The sequence below is a fragment of the Gopherus flavomarginatus genome, chromosome 17, assembly GCF_025201925.1.
Source record: "Gopherus flavomarginatus isolate rGopFla2 chromosome 17, rGopFla2.mat.asm, whole genome shotgun sequence".
In the NCBI taxonomy this organism is placed as follows: domain Eukaryota; kingdom Metazoa; phylum Chordata; order Testudines; family Testudinidae; genus Gopherus; species Gopherus flavomarginatus.
The window spans coordinates 239806-255024 of NC_066633.1; the positions used below are offsets into that span (position 1 = coordinate 239806).

Genomic DNA, 15219 nt, shown 5'->3' on the forward strand with positions numbered 1-15219 from the left:
TTACAATTGAGTTTAGGGTATCTTTTCAGGTGCAGTATCTAAATGCCCCAATCAGCAGAACACTTTGTTCTGGGCCTTGTGCAACCATATAAGTAGACAGCTCCTGTCGCAAAGAGCTTATAATCTATTTATGACAAGAAATATAATGATTACCAACAGCAGGACAACAAGAGGGAGAAATTAGAAAGGGAGAGAGTAATTATGAGATCCTGCATCTACATTGGCTGCAACTGTCTGTCCCATGGGGCAGCAGCTCTGGCAATACCGAGAGTCTTTAGATTTCTTTGACCATGATCGATAGAGTTTTAAGCCTGGGTATTGTATGGAGACTACAGAAGTTGAACAGGCAGCAGGTTTAAAACAAATAAAAGGAAGTATTTTTTCACACAGCACACTGTCAACCTGTGGAACTCCTTGCCAGAGGATGTTGTGAAGGCCAAGACTATAACAGGGTTCAAAAAAGAAGTAGATAAATTAATGGAGAATAGGTCCATCAATGGCTATTATCCGGGATGGGCAGAGATGGTGTCCCTAGCCTCTATTTGCCAGAAGATGGGGATGGGCGACAGAGGATGGATCACTTGATGATTACTTGTTATATTCATTCCCTCTGGAGCACCTTGCATTGGCCACTGTCAGAAGACAGGATACTGGGCTAGACGGACTTTTAGTCTGACCCAGTATGGCCACTCCTATGTTCTTAGTGGTTGATCTCCTGCTGGCAAATTACAAGAACCAGATATCGTTTTCATTTTAACTTGCTCAACACCTCTGATACTGTGCCACCACCACTTTCTGGTCAACAACTATGGACATTGACAGGGATGGAAGGAATAGTTTTTGAAGTGGCTCAGTTCTTTTCTTGTTGAGAGGATTCAGGCCCTGGTATTTGCTTTGTATTGGTTCTGGTATTTGCTCATGTACCCAAGGGTGGTCTGGACCTCAGTCTCTCCAATATGCAGAAGGCACTCATCTTGATGTTTGTTTCATTAGGTCCAGCTAGTAAGCTGCCTCTTAATGTCTTGTTGAGATGAGAACTTGCAGAGGGTAAGCTGATTGCACTTTAACCCAGATGAGACTGAGGTGATACTGTTGGTTTGGGAGAAGTGGTGATAATAGCTGCTCCCTCTATTATGAGAATTTGTCTGCCTTTTGTTATTCAGGTTTGTAAGGTGGGAGTCCTGATGGACCTGCAACTGCCAATCAACGTTCAGGTAGCAGCAGTGGTCAAGATTACTTAAAATTTATGCTTGGCCAGGAGGCTACATTGTCTTCTTTGGTACCCCTGATTGATCTAGAACTTTAGGTGCTCAACTTGGGAATCTATTTGCTAAGCACCATTTCTTACAATGAGTATATTGCACCTGCATTCTCTGATCTACATAGGATTTTCATTGGTCTTACAGAGAAATTAAAGGTGTTGATTTTAATCTATATTCTTTAAAATGGGTTGCCTAACAGACCACTTCTCTCTCTTCATCTAATACTTAAAGTCATTGAGACATCCGAGTTATGTAAGCTAACAGTTCCCATGTTTAAAACAAACATGTGGAAGCTGTAAGTTCTTAGCGAGGGGCACTAAGATATGGAATTCGCCTTCCATGTAACTCAAAAGCCTAAATTCACTGTCCTATGGGACACAACATTGTTCTGGAAAGCTTTTTGGTGACATGGAATCAAAGTAAAGGAACAAATGGATGTTTTTCTAGATCTGGACACCTACCTACTAGTAACCGAAGTACGATTTCCCCACTCCAACATATTTCATATAGGTTATGAAAGAAAATAGCAGATGACAACTTGATCAGTAGTTACCTTTGTCTGGATTGGATTTGATAGTCTGGAGACAAAAAACACTATAACCCATTACCAATCTCCTCAGGTAACCATCTTCCTTGCTGCTCTTACTGATTATACCACTTTTCTGGACATGCTTCGAACACAAGAACAGCCATACTGGGTCAGACCAAAGGTCCATCTAACCCAGTATCCTGTCTACCGACAGTGGCCAATGCCAGGTGCCCCAGAGGAAGTGAACCTAACAGGTAATGATCAAGTGATTTCTCTCCTGCCATCTATCTGCACCCTCTGACAAACAGAGGCTATCAACACCATTCCTTACCCATCCTGGCTAATAGCCATTAATGGACTTAACCTCCATGAATTTATCTAGATCTCTTTAAGCCCTGTTATAGTCCTAGCCTTCATACCCTCCTCAGGCAAGGAGTTCCACAAGTTGACTGTGCGCTGTGTGAAGAAGAACTTCTTTTTATTTGTTTTAAACCTGCTGCCCATTAATTTCATTTGGTGGCCCCTAGTTCTTGTATTATGGGAATAAGTAAATAACTTTTCCTTATCTACTTTCTTCACATCACTCATGATTTTATAAAAGCAGCAAAGAGTCCTGTCGCACCTTATAGACTAACAGACGTATTGGAACATGAGCTTTCGTGGATGAATACCCACTTTGTCGGATGCATAAAAGCTCATGCTCCAACACGTCTGTTAGTCTATAAGGTACTACAGGACTTTTTGCTGCTTTTATAGATAAAGACTAACACGGCTACCCCTCTGATACTTGACATCATGATTTTATATACCTCTATCATATCCCCCCTTAGTCTCCTCTTTTCCAGGCTGAAAAGTCCTAGCCTCTTTAATCTCTCCTCATATGGGACCCGTTCCAAACACCTAATCATTTTAGTCACCCTTCTCTGAATCTTTTCTAGTGCCAGTGTATCTTCTTTGAGATGAGACGACCACATCTGTCCACAGTATTCAAGATGTGGGTGTACCACGGATCTATATAAGGGCAATAAGGTATTCTCAGTCTTATTCTTTATCCCCTTTTTAATGATTTCTAACATCCTGCTTGCTTTTTTGACTGCCTCTGCACACTTTGTGGACGTCTTCAGAGAACTATCCACGATGACTCCAAGATCTCTTTCCTGATTAGTTGTAGCTAAATTAGCCCCCATCGTATTGTATGTATGTTGTGGTTATTTTTTTCCAATGTGCATTACTTTACATTTATCCACATTAAATTTCATTTGCCATTTTGTTGCCCAATCACTTAGTTTTGTGAGAGCTTTTTTAAGTTCTTCACAGTCTGCTTTGGTCTTATCTTGAGCAGTTTAGTATCATCTGCAAACTTTGCCACCTCACTGTTTACCCCTTTCTCCAGATCATTTATGAATAAGTTGAATAGGATTGGTCCTAGGACTGATCCTTGGGGAATATCACTAGTTACCCTTCTCCATTCTGAAAATTTACCATTTATTCCTACCCTTTGTTCCCTGTCTTTTAACCAGTTCTCAATCCATGAAATGACCTTCCCTTTTATCCCATGACAACTTAATTTACATAAGAGCCTTTGGTGAGGGATCTTGTCAAAGGCTTTCTGGAAATCTAAGTATACTATGTCCACTGCATCCCCTTTGTCCACATGTTTGTTGACCCCTTCAGAGAACTCTAATTGATTAGTAAGACACTATTTCCCTTTACAGAAACCATGTTGATTTTTGCCCAACAATTTATGTTTTCTGTGTGTCTGACAATTTTATTCTTTACTATTATTTCAACTTTTTCACAGTGCAAATATTTGTAATAAAAAAATATAAAGTGAGCACTATATATTTTATATTCTTTGTAATTTAAATCAATATACTTGAAAATGTAGAAAACATCCAAAAATATTTAAATAAATGGTATTCTATTATTAACTGTGCAATTAAAACTGTGATTAATCGAGATCTTTTTTTAATCTTATGATTTTTTTTTATTTCACAGTCCTACTTTTATTTCATAGGTCCATCCTTGGGGTCTGCATCAAATGGTTTTTTCTTTCTTTTTAGTGGAGGGATAAAAAGAAGGTTGTGTAAGATTTGGAAAAATAAATTGCACAAACATGCTGGAATTTGGCTCCACATTAGAAAAGAATGCTTAATGCAAGTTATTTTACTCTGAGTAGATTACCTTGCACACTTGAAGTGGACCCAATCTGTTAGTGTTTCTAAGTACTATTCACTGTGACCTCTGAACTCCAAATAAATACAGTTAATATAGTTATACTCAAAGGAGCCTCATCTTGCTCAGCCTCTGAACATTTCCTCATATCCTTTTCTCGCTACAGTCTTACACTTCCTTTAATTGGGTTTTGATGGAAGAATTTCCGCAAGCTGTGCATTATGCTGAAAATGCCTCTTTATGACTAAACCACTCTCTTCCCATCTTTTCATTGTCTGAACAGAAGAAAATGTGCAGATTTGGACTTCTGCACATTTTGCAGTACAAAGCATCCCTGAAGCCCTTAACCTCAAACTTGCATCGCTTTCAGCCAGAAAAATGCATAGGGGTTTTGCCCTAAGTTCTTAGACTATCCTGAAAGCACCAAAAGTACCCTCAAAAGTCAACTTTAAAAAAAAAAAATCAAAAGAAGAATATTTCGTAGTCCTCCTCTGTCTACAATTAAAAGCTCCTGAACACATGTGGAACATCAAATGATGTGGAAATTCTAATCTTGTAAGAACAAATTCTTACAAGACCAAGAACCCAATGGTTTTGTCTGGGTTACAACCATTGCAAGGAGACAAACAAAATTTCAAATAGTATTTTGGCACATTGAGGCCAAACCTAGAAACTGCTAAAGCACTAAAAACAGCCAAAAAACACCAACCTGAACTTTCCAAATATACAAAAAGTTTGGTTTGAGTTGGAATCTGGAATAGAGAGTTTTATCTCAGTGGCTCAAAGAATGCTCTCTGTGTTTTGTTTTTTCCTTTTTAGAAATGTAAGTAATTATGGAAATGCTGGCATTTTCTTTCTGCGCAACTTTTGCTCTCTGCAATCCATTTCTGTGGCTGGGTGTGCTAGTTGCCTTGGAAACCAATGTAGAAGCAATTCTGGTCGGATGGGATTTATCACTGTCAGTGTTGTGGGTAGAATTTTAAGTAAACAGTGGTCAAGATGGATTTGTGGTGTTGTCCTGCTCTGAAATTCTAAGCGAGTTCCATTTTTGAGCAAGTGAAGAAACACAGTTAAGATGTTGCTTTAAAAGGAAATAGAAAAAGTAGAATTATTGAGTCTTTCAAGTGTTGCCAGAGATAACAATCAGAACTGTTGACCTATGTCCAAAATGTTGATAACATTAAAACAAGTTATATAGTGCTGCAAACAGCATTACTGACCTGTTGTACTCTTAGAAGAACAAGTTCTACCATTGACACTTGCCTACATACTCTGTCTGTCATGTTCCACCTGCTCAAAAAAGTGTACAGAGATAAATAAAAATTCAACACTTTCTAGGATTATTTATCTCAAAATGTCTGAAACAATAAAGGAAAAAGTCATCTTGTGAATCAACTCTCTGAAACTATCAGAGAGGTAGCCATGTTAGTCTGGATCTTTGCTGCTTTCTCTGAAACTAGAACACTGTTAAACAACTTATCAGGAACAGTCAGCAAACCTATATTTTCAGTGCTGCTGAACACTACCAGGTGCATCCAAATGATGCCAAGAGATGCATTTTCCAACAGCATCAAAGTGGTAAACTAAAAACCCTATGCAGGGTGTGAATAATACGAAACAAATATTTTATGGGAAAGAAACCAACGAAGTAATAGTGCTCACTGGGAACTAGCTGTGATACTGTTCAGCAAATTACATGCAAGTGCAAAATTATATGACAGCAAAAAGCCCAATGCAGTTTTGGGCTGCATAGAGTACACTGGTTCCAAGTGTTTAGCTGCTGACTGACACCAGTTCAGTGGTGTGACTTTCTTTAAATCATCATCAGGTAACATGTACTCCTCGAATAGTTCACCTGCAGCCCTGAAATGTATTATTGTTGGCATGACTGATGGGTGATTATTAGATACCCATGTCTTTTCAAAGACAACTGTTAATGGCTCAGATATCTCCTCAGTCAGCTCCTTGAGTATTCTAGGATGCATTTCATCAGGCCTTGGTAACTTGAACACATCTAATTTGTCTAAGTAATTTTTAACTTGTTCTTTCCCTATTTTAGCCTCTTCTAATCCTACCTCATTTTCATTGGTATTCACTATGTTAGATGTCCAGTCACCACCAACCTTCCTGGAGGGGTTTTCCTGCCTGGGAAATGGTTGCTTCCTCCCCTTTGTCAGGTTTATTAGCATATCCACTGACACTGAGGCCATGTCTACACTTACAGTTTTGCAGCGCTGGTAGTTACAGCTGTGTTCGTACAGCTGTGTAGGGCCAGCACTGCAGTGTGGCCACACTGACAGCTACCAGCGCTGCAGTGTGGTCACATTTGCAGCACTTGCAGCGCTGTTGGGAGTGGTGCATTGTGGGCAGCTATCCCACAGAGCACCTCGTCCCATTTTGGCGCTGTGGCTTGTGGGAAGGGGAAGGAAGTGTGCGGGTCTTTCCGCTTCCTGTTCCAACGCCCCGTGGTGCTTTGCTGCACATTCCGAGCAGTTTGGCGGCATTGTGAGTCTGCAGCGCGATTTCTGAGATTTCTGTTACAAATGGAGCCTGAGCTGCTGAGGACCTTGCTGATGAATGTTGCCAGCACATCATGCATGGCAGTGGAGCTATTCCTTCAGCTGCAAAGTGACAGTGAGGAGTCAGACGAAGATATTGAAACGCCTGACGCTCAAGACACTCAATTGCTTGTGGCAGTGACAGACGTGCTTAGCACTGTGGAACAGCGCCTTTGGGCTCGGAAAACCAGCACTCAGTGGTGGGATCACATCGTCCTGCAAGCATGGGATGACGAGCAGTGGCTGCAGAACTTTCGGATGAGAAAAGCCACTTTCATGGGACTGTGTGCTGAGCTCGCCCCTACCCTGCGGCGCAGGGACACGAGATTGAGAGCAATCTGGAAGCTGGCAACTCCAGACAGCTACCGATCGGTGGCGAACCAGTTTGGAGTGGGAAAGTCCACCATTGGAATGGTGCTGATGCAAGTTTGCACAGCCATTAATCGCACCCTGCTAAGAAGAACTGTGACTCTGGGGAACGTGCAGGACATTGTGGATGGCTTTGCACAAATGGGTTTCCCTAACTGTGGAGGGGCAATAGATGGGACGCATATTCCTATTCTGTCCCCACCCCACCTGGCATCAGAGTACATTAATAGCAAGGGGTATTTCTCCGTGGTTCTGCAAGCGCTTGTGGATCACCGTAGGCGTTTCACTGACATTTACTCAGGATGGCCTGGAAAGGTGCATGATGCACGCATCTTTCGGAACAGTGCCCTGTTCAGGAGGCTGAGGGCCGGGACTTTTTTCCCAGACCGCAAGATCACAGTAGGGGACGTCGAAATGCCCACTGTGATCCTTGGAGACCCCGCTTACCCCTTAATGCCATGGCTCATGAAACCGTATACAGGGAAGCTTGACAGGAGCAAGGACCAGTTCAACTACAGGCTGAGCCGGTGCAGAATGACTGTGGAGTGTGCTTTTGGCCGTTTGAAAGGGCGCTGGAGGTGTCTTTATGAGAAGCTAGATTTGGGGGAAAGCAGCATCTCCGCTATTATATCCACGTGCTGTACCCTCCATAATATTTGTGAAGGGAAGGGTGAAAGATTCAGTGAGGAATGGACCTCCGAGGTTCGACGCCTAGAGGATGAATTTGCATAGCCAGAGAGCAGGGCTACTAGAGAGGCCCAGGAAAGGGCTTTAAGGATTAGGGATGCCTTAAGGGAGCAATTTGATGCTGAGAGCCAACAGTAATGTTTGGTGCCTTTGCTGTGCTCCTTTCTACCTTGGGGTACAATATTTACCACTTCCTGCAATAATAAAACGTATTGTAAAAGCCATAAAATCCTTTATTCAAAGTACAGTACATAAAAGGCCAGGGGGGTTAGGGTGGTGGACTGTACATTCAGAGGTTTGAATATGTCCTGTTTGGATTACTGTTCAATGTCTGCTGCACTTCAGGATTACTGTGCTGCAGGGTAATGGGGGTGGAGTGCACAGGGTAAGAATTGTAGTTATCAGGGCTGGTAGGTGATCGTACAGGTGTTGGGGGCAGCTGGGGGTAATAAGAAACTGGCTGCTGGAGAAAGGTGTTTTGTGCAAATACTGGGGAACAAGAAAGAGAGCTTTGGGAAGGGTGTGGGTTACCACGGTACAGATCTGCCTGCATGGCTACGAGAGACTCGAAAGACTCAGTTTGGCGAGCCAGGAGGCTTATCATCTGCTTTGAGGTTTTTTTGGTAGCCAATTCCTTTCTCCTGCTTTCTGTTTGCCTCCACTCATACATTTTCTCTCTCCATTCCTGCGTCTTCCTACTTTCTCTGTTGTAGTGAATCATAACTGCTTTGATCAATTCTTCTTTTGATTTTCGCGGATTTTTTCTCAAGTTCTGCAAGCGACGTGAGGCCGGTGATCCAGCTGCATTAGTCAAGGTCACTAAAAAAAACATAGATAGAAACATGTAATACACAGAGGCTACATTGTTTATTATCACACAGTGAAGGAGTTTTTAGACTTTTTGTAGCATCCTTCCCACATACCTAACATAACACAGAGAGGCCAGGGAAGCGAAGGCATGGTGAGCAATGGGGTGAGTGTTTCTGCCCCGACTGCACCTGGGAGGGGGAATTGACCGATGGGTCACTGGGGTTTATCTGCATTGGGTACAGGAGGTAGCTGGTGTCCTGCACAGGGGACATTAGTGAACAGGAAGGTGGCGAGCTGCTGGGGGGGGGTGGTCCGCGTAACTGCCGGCCTGCTGGTTGGGGGGGGGGGGAAATGCACAGCTGGGCTGGCTTCCTGCTGGGAAGGGGGGGGAGAGACCGGAGGGCACCGCGGGGCTGGCTACGTGCTGGAAGAGGGTGGGGAGACCGGAGGGCACCGCAGGGCTGGGAGGGGGGGGGACCGCGAACCTGGCGCCCTGCACTCAAGTATCCCTAAATTCTCAACAGGGTTTCCTACTGCCAGATATATCACTGCTGCGTGTTACCTGGGAAGAGAGGGAGGGTCTTCTACAGCAATGTGGATTCCGCCCTGGCCCCTATGCAGCTTGCCTGTGTGCAGCCATGGTTCCCCCACCCCTCGCTGCACAGTGGATCGGACGAGTTAGCCTGACCGGGACAAGGACCACGGTGGCTCTCCCTATAAACTTGCGAAAGCACATTGCCCACGCTCTGGATGCAACTTTTCAAGAGATTACCGAGGCAGATTACAGAGACGTGATAGAGCAAATCAATGGGCTATTCCCCGTTTAGGCATGCATGCAGGCAGCCATAACCCAAACCCTCCTCTCCCAAAACATAAAAATCTGCTTACCCCGAGCACACTCCTCAGCTTCTTCCTCACCAGCAACTTCCAGCTGCTGCGACTGGCTAGCCTCTTCCTGGCTTGAGAAGAGCTCCTGGCTGCATGCCTCCTGGGACTCCGAGGTGTCTCCCTCCACGCCAGTAGCCTCACTGTCGGCTTCCTCTACACCCTCCCCCACTTCTCCCTGCTCTGAACTCTCCATTGTGCTCCTAGGATTGGCAGTGGGGTCACACCCAAGTATGGCATCCAGCTCCTTGTAAAAACGGCAGGTTGTGGGGGCAGCTCCTGAGCGGCAATTTCCCTCACGGGCTTTGCAGTAAGCACTCCTCAGCTCTTTTATTTTGACCCTGCACTGCAACGCGTCCCGTTCATGGCTCCTTCTCAGCAAGGACTGTGATATCTGCCCATAGGTATCATAATTTCTCCTTCTGGAGCGCAGCTGTGCTTGCACAGCTTCCTCACCCCAAACACTGATGAGGTCCTGCAGCTCGGAATTGTTCCATGCTGGGGCTCGTTTGGGGCGTGGAGGCATGGTCGCTGATTGATTGAATGATTGATTGCACTCCACACCTGGCTGAGCAAACAGGAAGGGGATTTTTAAAATTCCCGGGGCATTTAAAGATGGGGTCAGCTGAGCCCAGGGCAGTGGAGTGTGCATGATTACCAGAGAGGCTTCTAAGGTATGCTGGGATACCTCCTTATACCCAGGAGGTCAATAAAAGCGCTGGTGGGCGTCCACACTTGCTGACCAGCGCTGGATCACCAGCGCTGGAATCCCTACACCCGAGGCTCGACCGGGTGTACAGCCAGCGCTGCAACCAGGGAGTTGCAGCGCTGGCCGTGCTTTGCAAGCGTGGCCACATCCTAAGTTGCAGCGCTGTAACCCCCTCACCAGCGCTGCAACTCTCTAGTGTAGCCATTGCCTGCAATGTTTGGAAGAAACCCCTCCCGCTGCCTTAAAGGGACAGAGTTAATTTTGCAAAATGTTGTTCCTGCTTACTTGTGAAAAGTGGGGCCTGGATTGGGGAACCCTTTGTCACCCCTCTCTGTCCCCAGGAGGTCAGTTGTGTGGTTCCTGCCCTCCAAGAGAACAGTTACACAATTCCCTCTTAAAACCTGGCCCACAGGTGAGGTGCCTGGGATTACAGATGCAGATCTAGCAAATTTCTCCTGGGCAAGCCTTCCCCTGTAATTAGTCGGGAGACTTCCCTTTACTCCCCCACATTCCTCTTAACTTCCTTCTCTGGGCCCCCCTCTAGGGCATACACCCCTGTGCTCCCTAGAGTGGAATCTGTCCCCTGTTCAGCTGTGGGCTCACAACTAACAGACAGAACAGACCCCATACTGGTAGGCATTGCACCCTCCTCCTTCTTTTGAATTGGGTTTGCCTCCAGTCACAAAGCCCATGGAATCCACATCCACCGCAGCAGTCTTTAAGACTCCATCACTTTTCTCTGGGCTTTCCTCTAGGACACATTTATCTATGCATTTTAGTCTGAGTCCTGTTCTCTGCTTAACTGCAACTTCCTGGCAGCCAGCAACTTGGACAGTCTCCCTATCATCAGGCAAAACATTCCCATCCAGCCCTGAAGAAAAGCCTGCCTGTATCCTTGGGTAAGAATTGGCCTCAACCACACCCACCCAGTGCTCCACTTCTGTAGAGGAATTAAAGAGACACTCTCCCATTTCCCCAGCAATTTCTGTAACTTTACTTTTTCCCCTTTGGAGCTTCAGCACACAATTCCTTGTTGCTGCTGCCAGACCTCAGGAGAGCCTGAGCCGCATTAAAAAAGTCTCAGAGTGGTAGCCATGTTAGTCTGTACCAGCAAAAACAAAGAGGAATTCTTGTGGCACCTTAGAGACTAACAAATTTATTATAAGCACGAAAGCTTATGCCCAAATAAATTTGTTAGTTTCTAAGGTGCCACAAGGACTCCTCATTGTTTTTATTAAAAAAGTCATTACCCAAAAGAATTTGTGTAAGATTATGAGGAACTGCAGCCACACTTAATTCAACTTGCAAATCCTCAGTTTCCATGAGCACTTTAGCAAGTGGATGGACTAGATCAGTGGTCCCCAACCTTTTCGTCTGGTGGACGCCAGACGAAGGATCACTGCTGCGGTGGAGCACCCGCTGAAGTGCCGCCAAATTTCGGTGGCATTTTGGCAGCGATGCCTCTCGATGACGCCGCTTGCTCTCAACAAGTGATGTCGTCAAGAGGTGTCACTGCCAAAATTCAGGGGCGATGCCTCTCAATAACGTTACTTGTCGACAGAAATTCGGAGGCAATGCCTCTTGATGATGTCACTTGTCGACGGCAAGCGGCGTCATCAAGAGGCGGCCCTGCCGAAATGCCGCTGAAATTCGGCGGCATTTCGGCAGGTGCTCTCCCGGGGGCCAGGACACGGGAGCATTAAGGCACCCGCGGGCACCGCGTTGGGGACCCCTGGACTATATAACCTCTTGGAGGTCCCTTCCAGCCCTACATTTCTATGATTTATGTAGCTGATGGAAAGAGGTAACAGAGACAAGCAAGTATGAAGGACACCCTTAAAGGTGAGTCATATTCTCTGAGTCTGAATGATCACTGCAAACACATCCCAAATATTAAGCAGACATTACAGTATCTCTCCATTCATTCCCTCCCAGAAACTAAAGGAACTCCTCTCTTGATCACGGAGCAAGCCACCTTCCAGTAAGTGTGAAGGGAGGAGAGCCTTTTCCTGAAATCATCCACACAGAGACTTCTATAAATGGATATTAATTTATCTTTTCCTTCATCGCCAGAAAATGGTTTTGCTGATATTTCATTGGAGGGATACCACATTTATTTTTCCTCCATGCCTTCTAAGCAAATCTGCTCAGTCTGCAAGTAAAAAATTTGTTATTTCTAATAGCCAGTGCTACAAATTGGATGACTGATCAGTAAGTAATGCTGTACCCATTCTATCTCTCTCACAGAAGCAGTACCCTGATCCAGATTGAGCTGGTACACAGAGATCAAGCATATTAGCACATCTCTGAAACTGCTATCTTGTTCTTTAGAATCTCATCTTTCATTTAAAAAGCATTAACAAACAAAAAATGCAATCCTCTAGCACTTATGGATGCAAAGAAAACTTCAAAAATTTTAACTGTGTAAGTGATGCAGAGACATCTATGCAAATCTGCAAAGAATAAAAACTCAGAGATGTGAACTGCCCCATTCACCTCACTGATATGTCAACTCCAATGCCTAAAGATGCTAATTTAAACACCAACATTGTTAATATTTTATTTCTTATGGACAGACAGAATCACAAATCTGCACAATTTAATGAGAATGACATCTCATTTTCATCCAATTGAACAATGTTTTGGAGATATTGCCAGATATTTATTTTCCACGGTCAAGCTCAAGGAGCTCAGCAGAACTCATACACACATTCAAGCCTCAACAACTGGGAACCAAGCAGAGTTCAGAAAGCACAGTTTTATCTGCACAGTCTACTCTGAGTAGCGTCCCATTTTGGTGATTCACATAGACAAAGCTTATTTTGTGGGTGGAATCTGGATGAGTACCAACACTTTCCCCCCACAATTTGACCCCTATCCAAAGGGTGTTTTACAGGGGTACTTACAGTGCAGTTAAGGTATCCATCACTGCCCCCCTTCATGTAAAGTTTCCACAGTTGTAAATTTGTTAGAAATTCTGTTAATGCACAAACCAATATAAAGCCAGTACAGTATTCCATAGGGGTATATGCTCTGTATTGCTAAAGAATAATGGAGTTTGAGTTTTACTGAACTCAGTGCTCTGGAAGGGCATGAGATACCACTGGGCAACCTTAAATAACTTAATTAACACAGAGTTGTCGGTTAACAGTCAGTAAGGTAAGCACCTATATGACTCTGAATATACTCAGAAAACAGATCTGTGAGAAAGAAGATGCTTATGTTTATATGAAGCATAGTGATTTTTCAATCCGTAAGCACACTTTAAAAGGCTATGGGGAGGTCTCTGACATTGGTGATGAGAGAGAAGTCAACAAATCAGCCTGTTCAAAATTAATAAAACGTAGCCTCAATAGATCACTCTGCATATCACATAATAGCCATATGTTCAAAATCTAAACTGGATCTTTGGGTTAAAAAGTTAAAAGACTTTGGTGATTTGTCATTTCCAGGGCTGCAATTTACAGAATAAAAGGTGCATATATATTAAGCTATTGACTCTTTTTTAGACCACCCAAGAAGCAGTAAAAGAATGACTCCTCATAAAGCGCTTGAGTCTTCATTATATAGAGAACATTTTGAGTGGACTATATACATGTGCCAAAGCATATTTACTGGGTTTTGCAGTAATATAGCAAGCTTTTTTTCCCCACTCAGTATATACTGATAATGAAGGCTGGAATAACTAATATAGTCAAACAATAAAACAATTGTCCAATATATTTTAGAAATATTTCCAAATAAAAATTGAATAGTTACACAACTTTCCCTACTAAGGAAAAAAACAGAGCCACAACACTCACTAACACTTTTTTGTCTCTTCTTCTTGTCAGTTTTATTCTCCTTTATTTTCAAGTGGATCCCAAATAACAAAATTTTTAAAAAGCTAAAATCTGAACAATCATGTAAGGCAGGCTCTAACACACTCACCACACAATGGCCCCAAAAGACAAACTAAAGAATACACACAAAACTTGGAAATACAACTATTCCATTACATATAATGCCCCAAATCCAAAAAATGACCTTTCAACCACAAGTCTTCCTTAGTTCAAGGTATTTAAAAAAGAGTCTGAATGACAAGGAAGCTTTCACAGTGTAGTCACATCATCGAAGCAATAAAATGTGTCAGTAAATACATCTCGTGAAGAAAATTTTATTACATTTGTATATTATAAAATATATTATACATATATTTGTGAGATGGTGTCAATGCAATCAACTGCAGAGCAACGTGATACATTGCATTTAGCAAGCATCTTTCACAATCTCATCTGTACTCTATTCACAAATCCACTTGCCTCAGGATTTACTCTAACATTCCAAACCTCTGAGCAGCCTAAAACAGCTGCCATCTTAAAACGCTGACTGTCACAATAGTTCTCTATTTTACAAATATGTAATTTCCTTCCAAATATATATATACTTGTCTACAGTACACCACAGACAATACACCATCATACACAAAGTGTAAGATCACATGCCTCACAATCCATCATGACTAGTAAACAGGAGCTTATATCACTGGACAAGAGAAATTCTAGGTTTTCAGTGAGGCATGATGTGACTGCTTCTAGCACTGACAAGTCCAAGAAGTAGAACTTTGAAGTCATGATGAGTTTATGACAAGGCATTTTATTAGTGCCAAGGATAAATCATCTCTGGCAGGAATGACATATTCCCTAGAGCCACTTTCCCTCTGGAAATGTCCCATCCTCCCCTCAGGTGCTCATACAGCTAGCCTCTGGCTAGTACGTTTCTTATCATATATACTTAATTAATGTGTTGTTTAGGTCATAAAGGCCATTTCACAATCCACACTTCCAAAGCAAAGGAATGTGGATCTCTCTAGTGTCTGTGAGGGACAGGCACCCCATCACTTCCTAGTTTCATTGAGTTTAAGGCCAGAAGGGACCATTAGACATCTAGTTTGACCTCCTGTACGCCACATGCCATTATTTTTCACCTGGACACCACTATATTAAGCCCAAACACTTTAGTCAGAGTCAGACTAAAACATTTCAGTCCTCAGGTGACTAAATTGTGTGCCAGTAGTACAGAACAGGGAGAGACTAAGATACCATGAATGCCCAAGGCCTCTACAATCGCAGAGAATCAGTTAGGAGATATATGCCCAGATCTTGGTAGGTAAACCACACCTCATGCTGCAAACAAAGGCAAAAAGCCACCAAAGTCCCAACTAATAGGGGGAAAATTCTGTTAGATTTTCTATAG

The 15219-nt window shown here is 43.4% G+C and overlaps 1 protein-coding gene across 1 annotated transcript in view; it reads right to left on the reverse strand.

Annotated features, from left to right (window-relative positions):
- The window catches only part of GARNL3 (GTPase activating Rap/RanGAP domain like 3), a 209217-nt gene that overhangs the window by 163046 nt on the left and 30952 nt on the right, over window positions 1–15219 (reverse strand). The window lies entirely within an intron of this gene.